Genomic DNA, 16,380 nt, shown 5'->3' with positions numbered 1-16,380 from the left:
ACAGGGTCTTTACAGCGGGAGCCTGCATGCTGCGCATTACCTGAATTGCTCAGCAAGTCTTGCCAGGAAAGAACAAGAAACACGGGGAGAGAAGCGGCACTGAAGCTAGGATTATAACCCTGGTTCGGCCACCAGCCCTCTGTGTCACCAGCAAAGTCACCAAGCATGGGAGGCCTCTCTTTTCTCCTGATCAAAGGGAGTAACTAGTCTCCTGAAATGCTCTTGCATGGTGCACAGTCCTGTCTGACTCTTTGTGACCCCATGGTCTGTAGCCTCCAGGCCCTTCTGTCCACGGAACAGCCATTCCATGGCCATGGGTTGCCATTTCCTACTCCAGGGGACCTTCCTGACCCAGTGATCGAACCCCACATCTCCTTCGTCTCCTGGCTTCACAGACGGATCCTTTACTGTCTGAGCCACCAGGGAAGCCCCTCCCGAAACATGGAGAGCTATTTTCCAAGGATTGCTCATGTATCAAATCAGGCCACATGAAGGAATCCGCTCCGGAAAGTGATAACCAAAGAAGAGCAGAAATGCAGAGTGAGCCCCTAGTCCTGTGCAAGACACGGATGAGCAGAGAAGCGCTGCTGGGAGCCACCTGCTGACCTGACGGGTGGGGGTGGATTCCAGACACATATGACATAATACAATCTGCCTTTTAACAAAACAGATACAACACAGAGGCAGCCCAGCTCTCGTCAAAGCAGGGGCAGTTACGCCTGCCACCGGAGGCTGGGCTACTTTGTGCAATTAGTGTCTCAAGAGCGCCTGCTGCATGCCAAGTACTGGGCTCCTGCCAGGGAGACAGGGACTCAGGGGAGTGCTCCTACTGCCAAGGCTCCTCTCACACCCCCTTGGTCCACACCCACCCACCCAGCTTCAACAGCGGGAGTCTTCTCAGCCATGGTGCAGGGGCTTCAGAGCCTCTCACCATCCGGGGAGCTTCACCCAAGCCCAGTCACAAGCCCCCAGCCGGCAGAAACCAAAACACTCCCAACCAGGAAGGCAAAAAGGCTCAGGAGACAAACTCCACTCTACTTCATCGCTGGGCTCTGAAGCTAGGGGCTTGACAGGAGGTTAGGATGGGAGGACTGGGGTGCTAAGGGCTGTGGTTTAAGGACCATGAACCTCTCTTGCAAACGAATGAGAGGAAACTCAACAAGCAGGGAATGGAAGGGGCAAAGAGAGAACACAGCTGTGTTGTGGTTAACAGAGCTCCTGAAGAAGCCAGTCACCCAGCACCCATCTGCAAAATGGGAATAATTCTCTCTGCCCAAAGAGTCATTGCAAAGATCAGACAACGTGGGGACCACTGAAGCCTTCTGCACCCTGAAACATACTCCACGAGCAGAGGGCTACAGTCACAAGGCTGAAGGTCCTCCACACCGACAAGGAGGCAGAGACCCACTTTCTGCTCCTGGCTCCGCCTCTAATGCTGCCTAGGGGAAGCGCCTCCCCCCACCACCCCACCCCGGGCCTCACTAGAGTCTGGCATGACTTGTACGAGGCAGTCTCTGAAGTCCTTTCAGCTCTGATGCCACAGGATGGATTCCATGATGGGGTCAACTACAGAGGCCAGCCCACGGCAAGGTGCCCCTTCCCAGAGGTCAGCTCAACCCACCCCCCACCAGTGTGATGGGAGTTGAAGAGAGGTGTTGGCAGAACCAGGGTCAAAGCGTCACCATCACTCACCTGTGGGAGCCTCACCCCTCTCCAGGGATGCGGGGACCCCTCCGGCTTCCCTTTCTCATCTCTACCGGCCCCTGGGAGCAGGCAGCGCCGGACCCTCCCTTGACCACCTCCGCGCCTAGAGGAACAGAAGGGGCGAAGCGCCTGTGCTGAGCGCGGAAGGCAGGAGACATTTATAAATGACCCTCTTAGCTGTTTACGAGACACCTTCTGAGAGAAAGCAGAGGAGGAGAAATAAACTTGAAGTAGGGAGACCTGGCTGGTGTCTGAGATGAGCTTTGATAAGCCAGTTGCGCCAGCGATTCTTCTGTTTTTATGGCTACCTTTACAGCCCTGTGTTTGAGACCCGTTATCAGGGGCCGGAAGGAGAGAGCAAGCAAGATCCAAGGCAAAAAAGCTTTCCCTGGCCACTCCACGAGCAGATCCCACCTCATCTGGAGATCAAGATAACCTAAGTTCTCCTCCCAGTCCAGGCAGCTGTCCCCCAGACGCCCAGAGCTGCGGGGAGACAAGGAATTCCTGAGCACGGCAGTAAATCTGCAGAGCCAGGCTCTTCCGCAGCCCTGACTGTGCTGCAGCCGCATGACAATGGGGCTGGGGCTGGGGTTCTCCTGAGAGCACTCAGCAGCCCCCACCAACACACTCTGGGCCCCTTATCCCCAAACCCATTGAAAGGCGGGGTGTCTCTCCCCCAGCATAACCCAGCGCTCCCTGCTGGTCTGGGGCTATAAAGGCTTCCCAGGACTCACCTCCAGGCTGAGGCCAGGGTTCTATTGTTCTCGCCCCCCCTGAACTTACCAGGATTGTGTAATGGTTAAAAATATGGGGTAGGGAAGGTCTTTTCCATCAAACAACCTATTTCTAAACCCCAGCTCCTCGCCTTGCTGCCTGGGACAGTAACTCCCACTGGGCCACGGTTTCCTCATCCGTTAATTGGCCAGTCAGTCCCTAATTTGCAGGACAGGATACACAGAAGGAGCTCTGCAGAGAGAAGTCTTCAAGTTGGGTGTTGGGGCACCCCAGCAGCAAGAGTAGCCAAGATGCCAGTGTTCATGGCTTATTTTCCCAGACTGTCCACACTCTGGAAGCCTGAAGCCTTCCTATCAGCCTCACTTGAATGCTGGTGGCCGGATCCCTGGCCCCACGTGTGTGGCAAACCTGACCGGGCTCCTAACATGAGCCACTGTGCTGGGGTGGCGGGGCGGGGCCGAAGGCGACAATGTTAGAGAAGTAGAGAAAGATAGAGTCCTGACACCCAGGGAGCACAGTCTGTGGCCAAAAATAAGCCTACAAAATACAGGCTATGCAAAACTCGGAGATCATGCCGAGAGAGCGCAAGGTCAGGGGAGGAGGGCTGGAGGAGCTACTCTGAATACAGGTCTCTGGGCTGGGCCTGAAAGAGTGAGTTTGCCAGATGAAAGGGACAGAGGAAGAAACCATTCCCCAGTCAGTTAGTGGCTGATAATTCATAGCTGGTGAGCCTCATGGAGGGGAGGTGGGCACAGCTGGGCCCAGGCAGGGGAAGGTGAGAGAAAACAGTGGACCAGATCCACTTAGAAGAGCCTGGAAAGTAGGCTAGGCAGGCCCAGCCTGGTGCTGGAGGTGCCAAACGCAGGGTCCTGGGCAGTGGATAGTGTCTGGTATGAATATGGATAGTGAAAGTGTCCGTCGTTCAGTCACGTCCAACTCTTTGCAACCCCATGGACTATAGTCCGCCAGGCTCCTCGGTCCATGGGACTCTCCAGGCATGAATACTGGAGTGGGTTGTCATTTCCTTCTCCACGGGATCTGGAAAGAACCCACATCTCTTGCATTGCAGGCAGATTCTTTGCCATCTGAGCCACCATGGAGCAAGGCAACAAATCAGTTTAGATTGCTTTGGGAGAACCGCTCTTGGATCACAGTGGAGGATGTCAGGGAGAACAGGGTCTAGAGAGGAGACTGAACAGAAAGCAGGTGACAAGAGCAGGGGCATGCCCCCGAATCTGGCTCACTCGGGGCTACCTGTGTGCGACCAGAGAGCCTGCCCTCTGTCAAATCCATGTGGCCAGATCACTACCCACTGCAGAGCTGCTTCTTAAAGGCATCCAGGAGGTCAGAGCCAGGTGTCTGAAATGCAGCCCTGGCATCACCAGAGCCCCGCTGGGGCCTCAGCCACCCCGGGTCTGGAGGCAGTCACCTGGCACTAGGCAAGGGCACCCCACAGCACAGACACCTACATGTGCCTCTTCTCTGCTCAGACCCTCACTTTTGAGGTGCTCTGGATGCAAAACGACCTGTCTTCTCCTGCATTTCCCACTTCAGCCCAGCTGCACCACACTCCCCGTGGACTGTGCTGGCAGCTACCGGAGGCCTGTGGGGCCAGCAGCCACAGCCCTGGATGGGCTCCGGCACAGCTCAGAATGCGCTCCTAGGGCCTTGGCCCAGCAACTCTTATCTCCCCTTCCAACACCCCAGTCCCTCACCTTCCATCCTTTCCAAGGATCCCCCAACAGCTCCTACTGTGCTCTGCGGGGACATGCCCTCCACCGTCCAAGCAGATCCTCAGCCCGGCTTCTTTTAAAAAAGAAAAAAAAAAACAGTTTATTTTAGAATAACACAGATTCACAGGAAGTTGCCCAGATAGTACAGACAGGCCTGTGCACCCCTCCCCATTCCTCCGATGGCTGTATCTGATACCAGGAGAGCACAGCACCAACACCGGGAAACTGACATGGCTAGACAGCATGCACAGTTCTCATTTTATCCCATGAAATCACCTCTAAGATCAAGATCCACCAGCCTAATCTTTAAGATGGCTTTTTTTTTTTTTCAGTACCTAAGAGCAAAACTTTTTAAAAACACCAAATCAGGATGGGGAATGGAGAATAAATTCAAGAGATTTAGCATCAGACACACTGGTCAAACAGTCCACACTTGAGTAATGAGGCAGGTGGGGTACAGGGAACCTTCTTTCCAGCTTCCCACTCTCCTGCCACATGCCCCTGCCCCAGGGCTGCCAGAGAGTGGAGGATGAAACAGAAGGTGAGCAAGCAGCGAGGAGCCGAGGCGCGTGGACCCAGAACCCGGCACCAGAAAGGCCAGGGCCCTGCATTTCTCCTGACCCTCAACAGGGTGAGCCACCAGCCTTCTGGGAACCAGGGCAGCTCCCCCTCACCACCCCGCCCCAACACCTACAGTCTGGCTACCACCCAAGTCCCTCCATCCCCTCCTTGGAGGCTGAAGGGGGCTTCCTCATTGCCTCACCATGGCTGGGTGGGGACCCCACAAGGCTGCTGAATGAAGGCACGTGACCCTTGTGAGTCCCTTCCCTCTGAAGCCCTGAGGCCCCCCAGCCCCAAAGTGAGGTAGGTACACAGCCAGGGAAAGTTTGAGCGATAACTCTGAGTGGGCCTGTGAGAGTGCCCAGGAAGGAGGTCAGCACCCAGATTTCATCACCAGGCCTCCTGGCTGCCTCTCCCCTTCTGGAGGACCCCTAGAGTGGGCTCCTTGGAACATGTTGGGTATGAGGGCTGCAGAATCAATGGGCATGGAGACACAGAGGGAGGCGCTGGGAGCTCAGGCCAGCCCTAGAGCGTGAGGCCTAGGGATCCAGAGCACAGGGCTGCAGGGCGCCTCCACTTGGGAAGAAAATAGCTCAGCCCTGCAAAGTCAGCCAGGTCAGCAGACAGAAGGCCAGGATTTGGCCTTCCTCATCCCCACCCCACCCCCATTCCAAAGCTTCCTCCTCTAGCCCAGAAGAGAGAGCCAGGTGCTCTGTGCTCTGCAGTCTACCGTCTACCCCTCACACAGACCCCCACTCCCTCCCCACCATCCTAGAGCAGGCCACTTCCCAGCTCAGTCACCCTCCGGGGCTCCCACTTCCCTGGGTGAATGGCATTCCCATTGTCCTGGCATTCAGTGCCCAGCTCCTGTCACAGCCCCATAAACACTCAGGCTGGGCCACACTCAACCAACCAATCTTATAGCCTCCCAAACACCCCCCACATCCCCCACCTGTGTGTATTCATTCCCCTATCCTGTCCACCTGCCCATACAGCCTCCTCATCTGCTTTGGAGGAAACCTTGCCGGTGTCTCAAGACTCAGTACAAAAATTAGCTCTTCTCGATAAACTTCTCTGATCCCCAGGCCTCCCTGCTTCACCTGATGGCCACAGTAACCCTGGGTATGGGGCTGGCCAAGCCTGAGGATCCCATATGAAGCTGAGGAAACTGAGGCCCAGGTAGGGAAAGTGTCTTGCCCAGCCACCCTCCACTTCTTCTCTTCTGACCCTCCTCCACTAAAGACTGTGCAGAGAGAGGGAAGTTGGCTTCCACCCTCCTGGAGCAGGGGGAGGGCTGGACCCCCTTCAGCCTGGTATCTCCAGAGGTCACAAGCTCCCAGAGTCTAGTGCCAGACCAGCCCTGCCTCCTCGGAAGCCTTACCACTGGTGACTGCAGCCCAACTTCCTGGTTCTTGAAGGAAGAGGACCTTGGGGTGTACAGATCAAACTGACCTCCCAGCCCACCCAGGTCCCCTCAGCTGACCCAGCACCTAGGGGTTCCCGGGGAGACGCAGCTCGAGGGGCAGGATGACCACCTCCAGCATGGTCCAGGGCCTGGCTACCCAGTCCAAAGCATGAGGGGATGGAGGTCTCCTTCAGCAGAGAGCAGGGCCTGGGATAAGGTCCCAGGGAGCCTTCAGGCTGGACTGCTCCTCCTTCCTCGCTATTTATGGCCCGCTGGAGGCTGCTTTCCTCTTTGTTCTGCCAAACAAGCTCGCTCCTGACTTCCAAGTCAGCCAGGCACTTGGCAAACGTTTGTCAAGACTCGTCCCTCACCTTATGTTTCCCTCACATTGCGTTTGTCTCCTCGGCATGGATCTGGGCCCTGTGCACAGACAAGTACCGCCCTTGGGGCTCAGGGGGAGCCCCCACGTTCCACCGCCCCGGGGGCCCCAGCTATAGGCACACCAGGCCGGAGTCTCTCCATCCACCAAAAGTCCAACTTCAGGCCACCCTGTGTAAAATGCCACCCCATCTTCAGTATCAAACATGCCCCCCAGGGCAAGAACCCCATGCTGGCCCTGTCCGTGAGATGCTCACATCTAGCAGCAGTGACTTTGAGGTGTTTGGGAGAGGGGAGGACGGGGAGTTTATGTGGACTCGAGATTTGTGTTGAGGGGGCTAAGAGTGAGCTAGAACCCAGCACGTGAAGACGGAAGGTGCAGCTGCCACTGGCTTACCATCTCCATGTGTCCTGAACTCAGGGTGGGGCCACCCTGTGCGCCAGGGTCAGTGAGCCCTGATCAAAGCCGCCAAGTGGGCAGGCCACCCCCCAAAAGGCAGGTACTCTGCAGAGATGCCAGCCTGAGATTTCATAGTCAATGCCACGGAGCAGACAGATGGAAGCCTGTGCCAGATGGACGCCCCAGAGAGTAGAGATGTTCTGAGAAGATGTTCTGAGATGATGTTCTGAGTCTCTGGGCCTCAGTTTCCCTATATGCACAGTGGGGACCTAGAGGGGAGAGCTCATTGGCCTGGAGCCACATAGGAAGCTGCCCCAGACTCCACAACACAGGGCAGGACAGAGGGGAAGGCTGGGGGCCAAAAGTCTGGGGGCCAGACCCATCTCCTTCACCCCTCTAGGGTGCTTATTTGACTCCTGAGGATGGAAACAGTGCCTGCTTCAGATTTTCTCTGAGAGCAAAAGGAACTCATGCATGGAAAGATGCTGGCATGCCTGGGCCTTCACGCACAGGAGTGAAGGTTATTGTTACTACCACTTGCCATCCTGGGCAAGTCACTCAGCCTCTTCCAGTTCTCCTCTCCTTCATGTATAAAGTGGGCTGGCAGCTGGTTGTGATGAGGCAATGCCTTGACACAAAGAGCCCCACAGGGACACAGTATCCAGCTGGTGTCCAAAAAAGCTCTAGGTCCTCCACACGCATCCAGTAGGCATTTAATTGGTGCTTGCTGACTTGAATCACAAATGGCTAACAGGAAATTTTGAAGGAGCAGGGAACGGAGGGCCCATGGGAGTTCTTCCATCCAGATGGAAGTGGACATTTGGCACCCCAGGGTCCAGGACCCTTGAAGCTGAACAGCCTCGTGGGAAGGTCCAGCCTGCAAACTGTGACCTATGGAGCCTGGGGTTCCTCAGAGTGCTTGTAGGGCCAGAAAGGGATGTGGGGGGAGGGCAGATGAGCCCACATGTATACCCACCCTCAATCAGGGCAGGACTGCATTCATCTATGTAGGAGTCCTGATAAAGTTTCATTTGAAAAAATATGCCTTCCTGCTAGGAGTAATCCAACTTCTTATTTTTCACATGAAGTAAATAAAGTTCAGAGAGTCCCAGGGGCCAGGGACTCAGGACCTTGGAGGCCCTTCTTGGTAGCTCTTTAAGTTGCCCTTCATAGCAGCAGGGGTCAGAGGTGTACAGGGGGCTGCACCCACTTCCTCAGGTGGATACAAACATCCAGGCTGAGCCTGCCCTTCACTAGCCTTGTCATGGCCCTGCCCCCACCCCAGCTCCAGGGCAAACTCATGCTATGCCCACACCTCAGTGGGAAGGTCACTTCCTCCAGGAAGCCTACCCCGACCCTAGGTTTGCTGCCTTTGTTTTGTCTCCCACAGCTTCTAACCTGTCCAGCTTCTAAAGATGAATCTAAACATGAATATGTTTAGATCCAATTCTGCAAGAAGGATTGCACCAAGATTATCACCTCTGAGTCCCTGGCACCACCCTCCAATGCCATCACATGGAGTGGATGCTAATAAAATTGCCTGTAGGATTGCCTAGTGACAAAAGGAATGACATGCAGCCTCCACTGTCCTAATCTGTAAAATGGGTGAATACCACCTCCCACAATGAGACTAATGACTAGCAAGTCAAGAGCTCAAACAGCAGAAATCCTTCTCCTAAGGCCTTGCACGGATCTGAGGGCAGGCAGCCAGGCATTATCACCCGGTTCCTCCGCCGTGGCACAGTCTCACCTCAACGAAGCCGGGGGGGCGGGGGGGGGGGGGTGAGGAGCCTGGACTGACCATGCGGGGTCCAGACCTCAGGGCACCTCACCCATCAGAGCTGCCTGCTAGGCCAGCATGCACCTTCTCAGCACTAGCATTTACATAGGATGTACAGAGAGGGGAAAATCCAAGTGCCTCAAAGCACTCCACAGAGGAGCTGCTGCTAAGTCACGTCAGTTGTGTCCGACTCTGTGTGACCCCATAGACGGCAGCCCACCAGGCTCCTGTCCCTGGGATTCTCCAGGCAAGAACACTGGAGTGGGTTGCCATTTCCTTCTCCAATGCATGAAAGTGAAAAGTGAAAGTGAAGACACTCAGCAGTGTACGACCCTTCGCAACCCCATAGACTATAGCCTACCAGGCTTCTCCGTCCATGGGATTTCCCAGGCAAGAGTACTGGATTGGGTTGCCATTGCCTTCTCCACCACAGAGGAGAGGGGACCGCAAAACCCTGAGGATCCAGCAGGGGCTCCAGTAGTCAGCCCTGAGCTGACCCCAGGACTCACCAAGATGACCCAGCTCCCACTGAGCTTCTGAGCTGGTGGTGCAGGCCAGGTTCTACACATGTGACTGTCCCTAAACATCACAGCCCTGCTAGGAGGAAGAACTCGAGGCATCTCCCACTGGACACAGAGAAAGTAAGCCTCACAATGATGAGGGAGCAGAACTGGGATTCCCACCCAACCTGCCTCCAGATGAGCTCTGAGCACTGAGAATCTGGGAAAAGTGGACACACAGGACCTGTCAAGTCCCCAAGTTCTATCCCACTCAGCCCTGAGAGTGGGACTGGAGAGCTGGGGGCAGGCACAGGAAGCGCAGGTGCACAGCTCAGAGAGAGGCATCAGCGGTGCAGGCCCCTAAACGCCCGGCACAACTCTGCACAAAAATACACGCCCTTCTCCCCGCAGGGCAGTCAGCTGAGGACTCCAGGGAAAATGGCAGTCGCTTTGCAGCCACCAGCCCTGCACGTCCAGCGTTCCTGTCTGAGGGGACAACACCAAGGAAACATCAATATTTCATGGGCTGCTCCCTCCTGGCCTCCAACTGTGTTTTCAATTGTCATGCAACAATTCAGAATTTCCAACTCAGGGCTAATGGGCTGCCGTCAGCCACTCAACAAGAGCAGGCTGGGGTAATTATTTTAAGAGTTTCCGACAGGGCTGCTCACCATGCAAGTTCCCCAAGTTGTCTGTCTGCGAGAGTGGCCATGCCCTTTTGGACCTTCAGTGCCCTGCCTCCCCACGCAGCAGCAGACACCTGGAGGGCTCCCAAGGCACAAGCCTGTGAAGATGAGTGAGACAGAGCAGGCCCACAGAAGGGTAAGCAGAGGGCCTCTAAGGGGCAGCTCCAGAAAGGAGGGGCCTCAGTATCTCACCTTCCTATTTCCTATGCCAAGTTGTAGCCTCCTATGCTCCAGATGGATAGAGAGACAGATGAACCAAGGAAAAGATGGGTGAAACGGCTGAGTGAATGCTGTCGCAATATTCTGCTCCTGTATCACCTTCTTGGCTCCATCCTCCACTACCCAGACAGAGTGAGCTTTCTAGTACAAATCCCACCAGATCTCTCATTGTTTCATGCTCCTCTTTGTCTTCAGGGTAACATCCTATCCTCCCAACAAGGACTATGAAGTCCTGTGGTGTCTGGTTCCCACTTAATTCTACAACTTCCTCTTCCCCCATTTCTATGTCTTACCACCTGTTCCTGCGCTATTCCGGGCGGGGGTGGGCGGGGGGAGAGCTGTTCTAGGCAAACTCAATGTCTGTATGTCATTCAAGGCCCTTCAACACGAGGCAGACTTCCTCTCCAGCCCTGTGCTCCAAATATGAGTGGCTGTGTCTGCCTTCCTGTTAAAGTCACTCAGTCGTGTCTGACTCTATGTGACCCCATGGACTGTAGCCCGCCAGGCTTCTCTGTCCAGGCAAGAATACTGGAGTGGGTTGCCATTCCCTTCTTCAGGTATCTTCCCAACCCAGGGATCAGACCTGGGTCTCCTGCATTGTGGGCAGATTCTTTACTGTCTCAGCCACCAGGGAAGCCTCCTTGGCTCAACCCAAATGAGCAGGAGACATCTGTCTTTGTATCTCTACAATCACAGGCACAGAATACATGCTTTCTAAACTGACTTGACAGAGGCCTGTCCAGGAAGGTTCCAGGTCAGGGTTCTTTCCATTTTTCCATAGAAATGCTGATAGGTGTGCAATTAAGAAAATACTTGAGATGCCCAAATGGTTTCTAGTTTTGCTTTGGCTGCCAGAAAGCTCAAAGTTGCAACATAATAATGCTCAGAGAAATTAATATCTTATCTGAGTCTAGGGATTCCTCTCTAGAGGAATTAGAGCCTCTAATTCCCTCTTCACAGATGAAAAAGGGAATTCAAATAGATGCCCTCCCTTGATCTAAAGATCCATCCCGGTATGTGAGTCAGTAGATGCTGAGCCTCGCCTCAGTCTTTTCACCTCTTCCCACAATGAACCTAGGAACAATCCTGATGGACTTCACACTCTCTCAACAGAGCCAGCGTCTCCCCACTGTTTTGGAATGAACATCTTACCAACACCATCAGCAGCCCTCTGAGAACCTTCACAGGGCAGGGACTTCTTCGGGAACTAGCCCATTTCCTGCCTCCTGCAGCCTGAGAACCTGTTTCAGGATGGCGGCCAGTCCTTTGGGGGAACTATGATGAGTGTTCCCTAATGTGGTGACACTCCTCTTCCCATCCTCCAGGGGTGGGGCCTGTGACCCTAGCCTGGTCAACCTCGATCCTGAACCACTCTTCCCCATAAAGTGATGGGTTCAGCGGTGGGTATATGAGCCACACTCAGCCAATCAACATAGCCAAATTTCTTCGCCCACCCTCGGGAGCGTCCTGTGGTTGGCAAGAGCAGTTCAGCCTTGCTCTCAAAAAGCTTACACACAGTAGGGGCACTAGGTTCTAATCAATCATTACATAAAGACCAGTTTCAACACTAATGAAACAAGAGCTATGAAGGGAAAGGACATGTTCTCCGCTTTTACTGGATATTGGTATAAGACATGCTGCCTGAAGAATTGTTATGCCTTTTTGTATAACTGTGGTGGAGGACATTTGCCCACTATGTTTAGTGTGAATTCATGTGGCAGATTCAGCTCGGAGTTTTGTACTAGGGAGAAAAACTTTTGACTAGAAGAAGCATGTCGATTTGAAAAGAAAGACAAAGCTAACACATCAGACAATTCTGCTGATGGTTTTTGGCTAGGTACCTGGAGACTAAAAGCTAAACTGATAGTCAGGTACAAGGACTATGTCATTTCTGTTCCTTATGGATCCCGCTCTAAGCTTTTCTCTCTGATACCTGATTCCTCTGCCTTCAAAGTGGAAATGTGTATGCCCCAAGATGTCAAAACCTAAAGGGGAAATGTGAAAAATTCTTTTTGGAAGAAGTGAAAATAAGGTCATAAAAAGCATTTTGGGGCTACCTCAATTCGCCAAGGATTTCCAGGTTTTCAGGCTCTGGTCCCACTCCAACCCACCTCACCTGTCTGGCCAGCCTCCCTGATCCAAAACCTCCAAGCAGCTAAGCAGGGAATGAGGGGCAGATCTATTAAATCAGAGAATGAGCCTGCTCTTGTCTGACTCAACCAGCATGGCCATGGTGGGGAAAGAAGGGAACCAGAATGAGAGCAAACTCCTCTGAAGAGCAAACGTGCCTGGCAGGAACCGCCGCCTGGAGCCTGCGGCCCACCCCCACACCAAGCCACACCCCTCACCTCCACCACCTCCTAGACTTCTCAGTGAGATGAGAACTCTATTCTCCCATTTCACAGGTAGGGAAGCTGAAGCTGGGAGACATTATATGGTTTACCCAAGGCCACACAGCTAGCAAAAGACAGGCAAGACTCCAACTCTGAGGATTGGGTCTCAGAGGCATCTTTTTGGCAACACAGGCTCTGCCTGGGAACAAGGGCAGACAGAGAAGCACATATGTGTACCACATCACCACTGAGAGCAAAACTCAGAAAATTGCTGTTGTGCAGAGGTAGAAAGGTTTGATTTCCCAGCACAAGCACCAGACTGAATGCCACTGGAGCTAGACAAACGTCTAGCCCTCCATACATAGTAAAGGACCAGCAGTCACATTTATGCCCAAAGATGCTCAGGATGTGGGAGGAGGCTGCCTAGGACAAGGCCAGTAGCATCTTAGCTTAGCAGCCCATGGGCCCAGACTGGCCAGCAAACCAGTTTCAAACACAAAATAGCCAAACTATAAGCAGAGGCTAGAATTTCCGAAAGGCAGGGTCCCAGCAGACTGGAGACTGCGTCCCAAATCTGAAATCACAGGCATCAGGGACTCAGTTCTTAACCCTTAAGATCCAGTGAGTCCAACACATCCACCAAAGAGGTGTTCCTGATGTCGAGTGTGGAGGGGAGGCTGTGGATTCCCTCAACAGCAGGACATGGTGCAGGGGCCGCCTTGAGGGCCTGAGTGACGTCCCGTTTGCGAGGCTTGGTCGGGCAGGCTTCCTGCTTTAGGGGTTAGGAGGGAATCTGGGGTCTCCACCTTCCCAGCCAGATAGCCTTGGACCAGAGGGTGCCAGGGCAGGAAAGGGGCCGTGGCCTCTCCCGCAGCAGCTGTTAGAGTGAACCAGGCAGCGAGGCAGGCGCCGGCGGGTGATGGCACCTCATGAAACATTGATGCCCGGCCGCCACACTGCCATCTCCCGGCACCTAGAGCCAAAGCGCCAGCTCTGAGTCCCTCGGCCGTCGGGGCAGGCTCAGCCGCTCTGGTCATGGGGTAGTCCCAGACGGACTGCCCACCCGACTCTGCCTCCCATCCCAGGCCCCAGCAGTAGCAGGCTCATACTGGGCGCTTAGGGGAGGCAGGAAACCTGTTTGCCCAACTGCTTTCCCAGCACAGGGCTTCACTCGGGATATCTGGCAACGGCGGACAGAACTCAGTTCCCCTTAGTCTGACTTATCTCCCAGTAGCCACCAGCCAGGGACAAGCCAGCCTGGCCACATAGGTTGAGTCCTCTCCTGTGAAGGGGCCGAGCAGGACGACTGCTGTAGGCTGTGCAGTCAAGGGGCTGGGCAAGGGGCCTCAGAAGTCTGTCCTCGTGGGATGGGTCTCCCCTTTCCTCATCAGCCCAGCCCCTGAGGAGAATGGGGGGTGGGGTGGGGAATCCTCCAAGCAGAACAGATCGGGCGCTTGTCCCTCCCTTGCAAGCACCCCCCCTCAGCCATACACAGAGACTGACTGCAGGGTCTGTCCTCAAACCTCCGTTGGCTGCCAAGCTCTGCGCGGCGGACTCCCCTGGGCAATATGCAAGAGCAGCTCCCTCCCGCAGGCTGAGCAGAAACGGGGAAACGTCGACTCTCAAAATCCCGGCTCAAACCTTCACCTGGCGGGACCCGGGGAAACTCCGACCAGACCCCGACTAAACCGGGATCAGGCCCAGCCCTTCGAGTGTCAGGTGGGAAACTGAGCCCGGGGAAAGAAGTCAAGTCGGGGCCAGGCCGGGACCCTCAGGCGACTTCGTCCGCATGCGGCCAGGCCCCTCCTCCGCGCGCGCAGTCCCGGGGCGCGCTCTACGGCCTCGGGCCCCGGCCACGAGCCGCGTCGACCCCTGCCTACGCCCCGAGGGAGGCCGGGACCCCTAGCCCGCGGGACTGCGCGCCGCCCCCTCCCCGCCGGTCCCGACGAGCGCCTCGCTTCCCCTCCCCCCTTCCCGCCTCCCCAGTCAGTGTCCCCGCCTTCCCCGCGGGCGACGGGCGGCGGCGGCGGCAGGAGGAGCGGGCCGAGCCGCGGCAGCCCGGTCCTTGCGCGCTGGGATGTAGCGAACTAGAAGGGGCAGAAGCTGCGCGCAGAGCCGGAGACACAGCTGCATCCGGGGCCCCAGTCGGAGTGAAAATCTAAGCCAGAGTCCGTGGCGAGCGAGCCCGGAGCCGAGGAGCCGCACGCGCCGCGCAGCCCGGGTCGGGTAAGAGTCTTTGAGCTAGGGGCGCTGGGTCCCCGCGGTGTTGGGGCGCAAGGAGGTGGTGGCCGAGTTGCGCGCTGTTCGCTCCGGGAGTAGGTGGGGTCCAGCCGGTGGCACCGGACTGAGCGCATCGCGAAGGCCAGGCGCCATCGAGGCAGCTCCAGGAGCTCGTTCCTGCGCCCAGCGCACAATCACAGCTGCCATCGTCAGGCACTACCTCACCTAACCGGCGGACCCACGCCACGCTGTAACCCTGGGCACCCTAAAAGAGCAACAGTTTCGGGGGTGCGGGCCCCAGCCCTGCAAGGGCACAGCCCTGGACGCCCTTCGCAGCCCTTCGTGGTGGCGCGGACCGCCGGGGACCTCTGGGAGAACCCGCAAGCGAGAGGGCCGCCCGCCGCTCCCCGCTGCACCCAGGAATGGGGGCCCCAGAACGAGCGGAAGCGCCGGCCCCTCTGCACGCACGGGGAACTTTGGCCTTACTTCGCGTCAAGAGGGTATTTTTCCTAAACGAAACCGCTTCATTCGTTCGCTCGTTCGTTTGTTCGGGCAGCTATGATGTAGAAAAGCAACAGACGTCGGCCAGAGCCCCTGCTCTCTTCGCGGCGCACCCCGAAGTCCCGCCGCAGTGCTTGGAGGCGCCCCCAGCCCAAAGCGGCCTGCCCTAGCCGCCACCGTTAGGCTTTTCCTTACCCTAAGACAAACCCCAAGTGCTCTTCGCAAAATCCAATAAAGATATTCCCGCAGCTTCTCCAGGGTTTGGTTGTTGACGCAGGGTTCCCGAGCACGCAGCCGCTTCTCTAGAACCGGGTCTCGGAATTCTGAAATTGACCAGACTCCTAAATCTGAGCTGATTCCGCCGTGGTTAAGCAGGGGCCCCCGCGGCCCGGATCGCAGAAATGGGAACCTCCAGCGAATCTCGGTTCCAATGTTTTCTAATTTAGGAATTCCCTTAATCAAAATATTTGAATCCACTTTTCTGAGAAACCAGGGCTCGGGTCTTCTCTTGGCAGCCCAGTGGCCTCTAACAGCCACGGGGGCTGGAGGGTGGCAACCCAAGGTTGCTGTCCATTTGGCAGAGGATACAGGTCTAGAATAATGACAAAACCTACAGGCGGTGGGGGGCAGCCCAAGAGGTGGACTCACTGGCCTCCAGCCTTTTCCTCAGACTGCTCTGGAAGCCCTCACTTCTGTTGAAAAGGAAAAGAAGTGGTCTGTGGTGTATAGACCCGGTGCCCAACTCTGGGATGTTGAAGTGGCTTTTGTTGACCTTCAGGCCAGGCTCAGCTTGCCCTTCCATTAGGAAGGCAGCTGCTGGGAAGAGGAGGCTGTGTACAGCAAAAGCTGACCCTCTGCTTCCCAGCTGTGTGACCAGCCGCTGCCACTTTCCCAGCCTGCTCGTCCCCTGGCTCAGCCATTCTCAGAAACTACAGAGTGACCAGTGGGCTTAGGTGAGCCGTGAGCCTGGAGAGCCACAGGCTCTACCAGCTGCTTTCAGTGAGTTCCGAGTTCGTGCTCCCAGTACATCTCAGCTGCTCCCACTGGGACAGGCTGGGGAACCCCGACTGAAAAGAAGTTGCAGGCTGGGGACCTGAAAGCTGAAAGGATCCAGTGAGATCATTCCCAGCCACCTGCCTGAGCGCCCCTTTCCCATCACCCAGAAACTGCTTTCAGTCAAAGAAACAATGATTTTTATTGGGGAGGGGATGTTAGATCTGGCAGA

Source organism: Ovis canadensis, chromosome 5 (genome assembly GCF_042477335.2).
Source record: "Ovis canadensis isolate MfBH-ARS-UI-01 breed Bighorn chromosome 5, ARS-UI_OviCan_v2, whole genome shotgun sequence".
Classification (NCBI taxonomy): domain Eukaryota; kingdom Metazoa; phylum Chordata; class Mammalia; order Artiodactyla; family Bovidae; genus Ovis; species Ovis canadensis.
Note: the sequence above shows the minus strand (reverse complement) of the source record.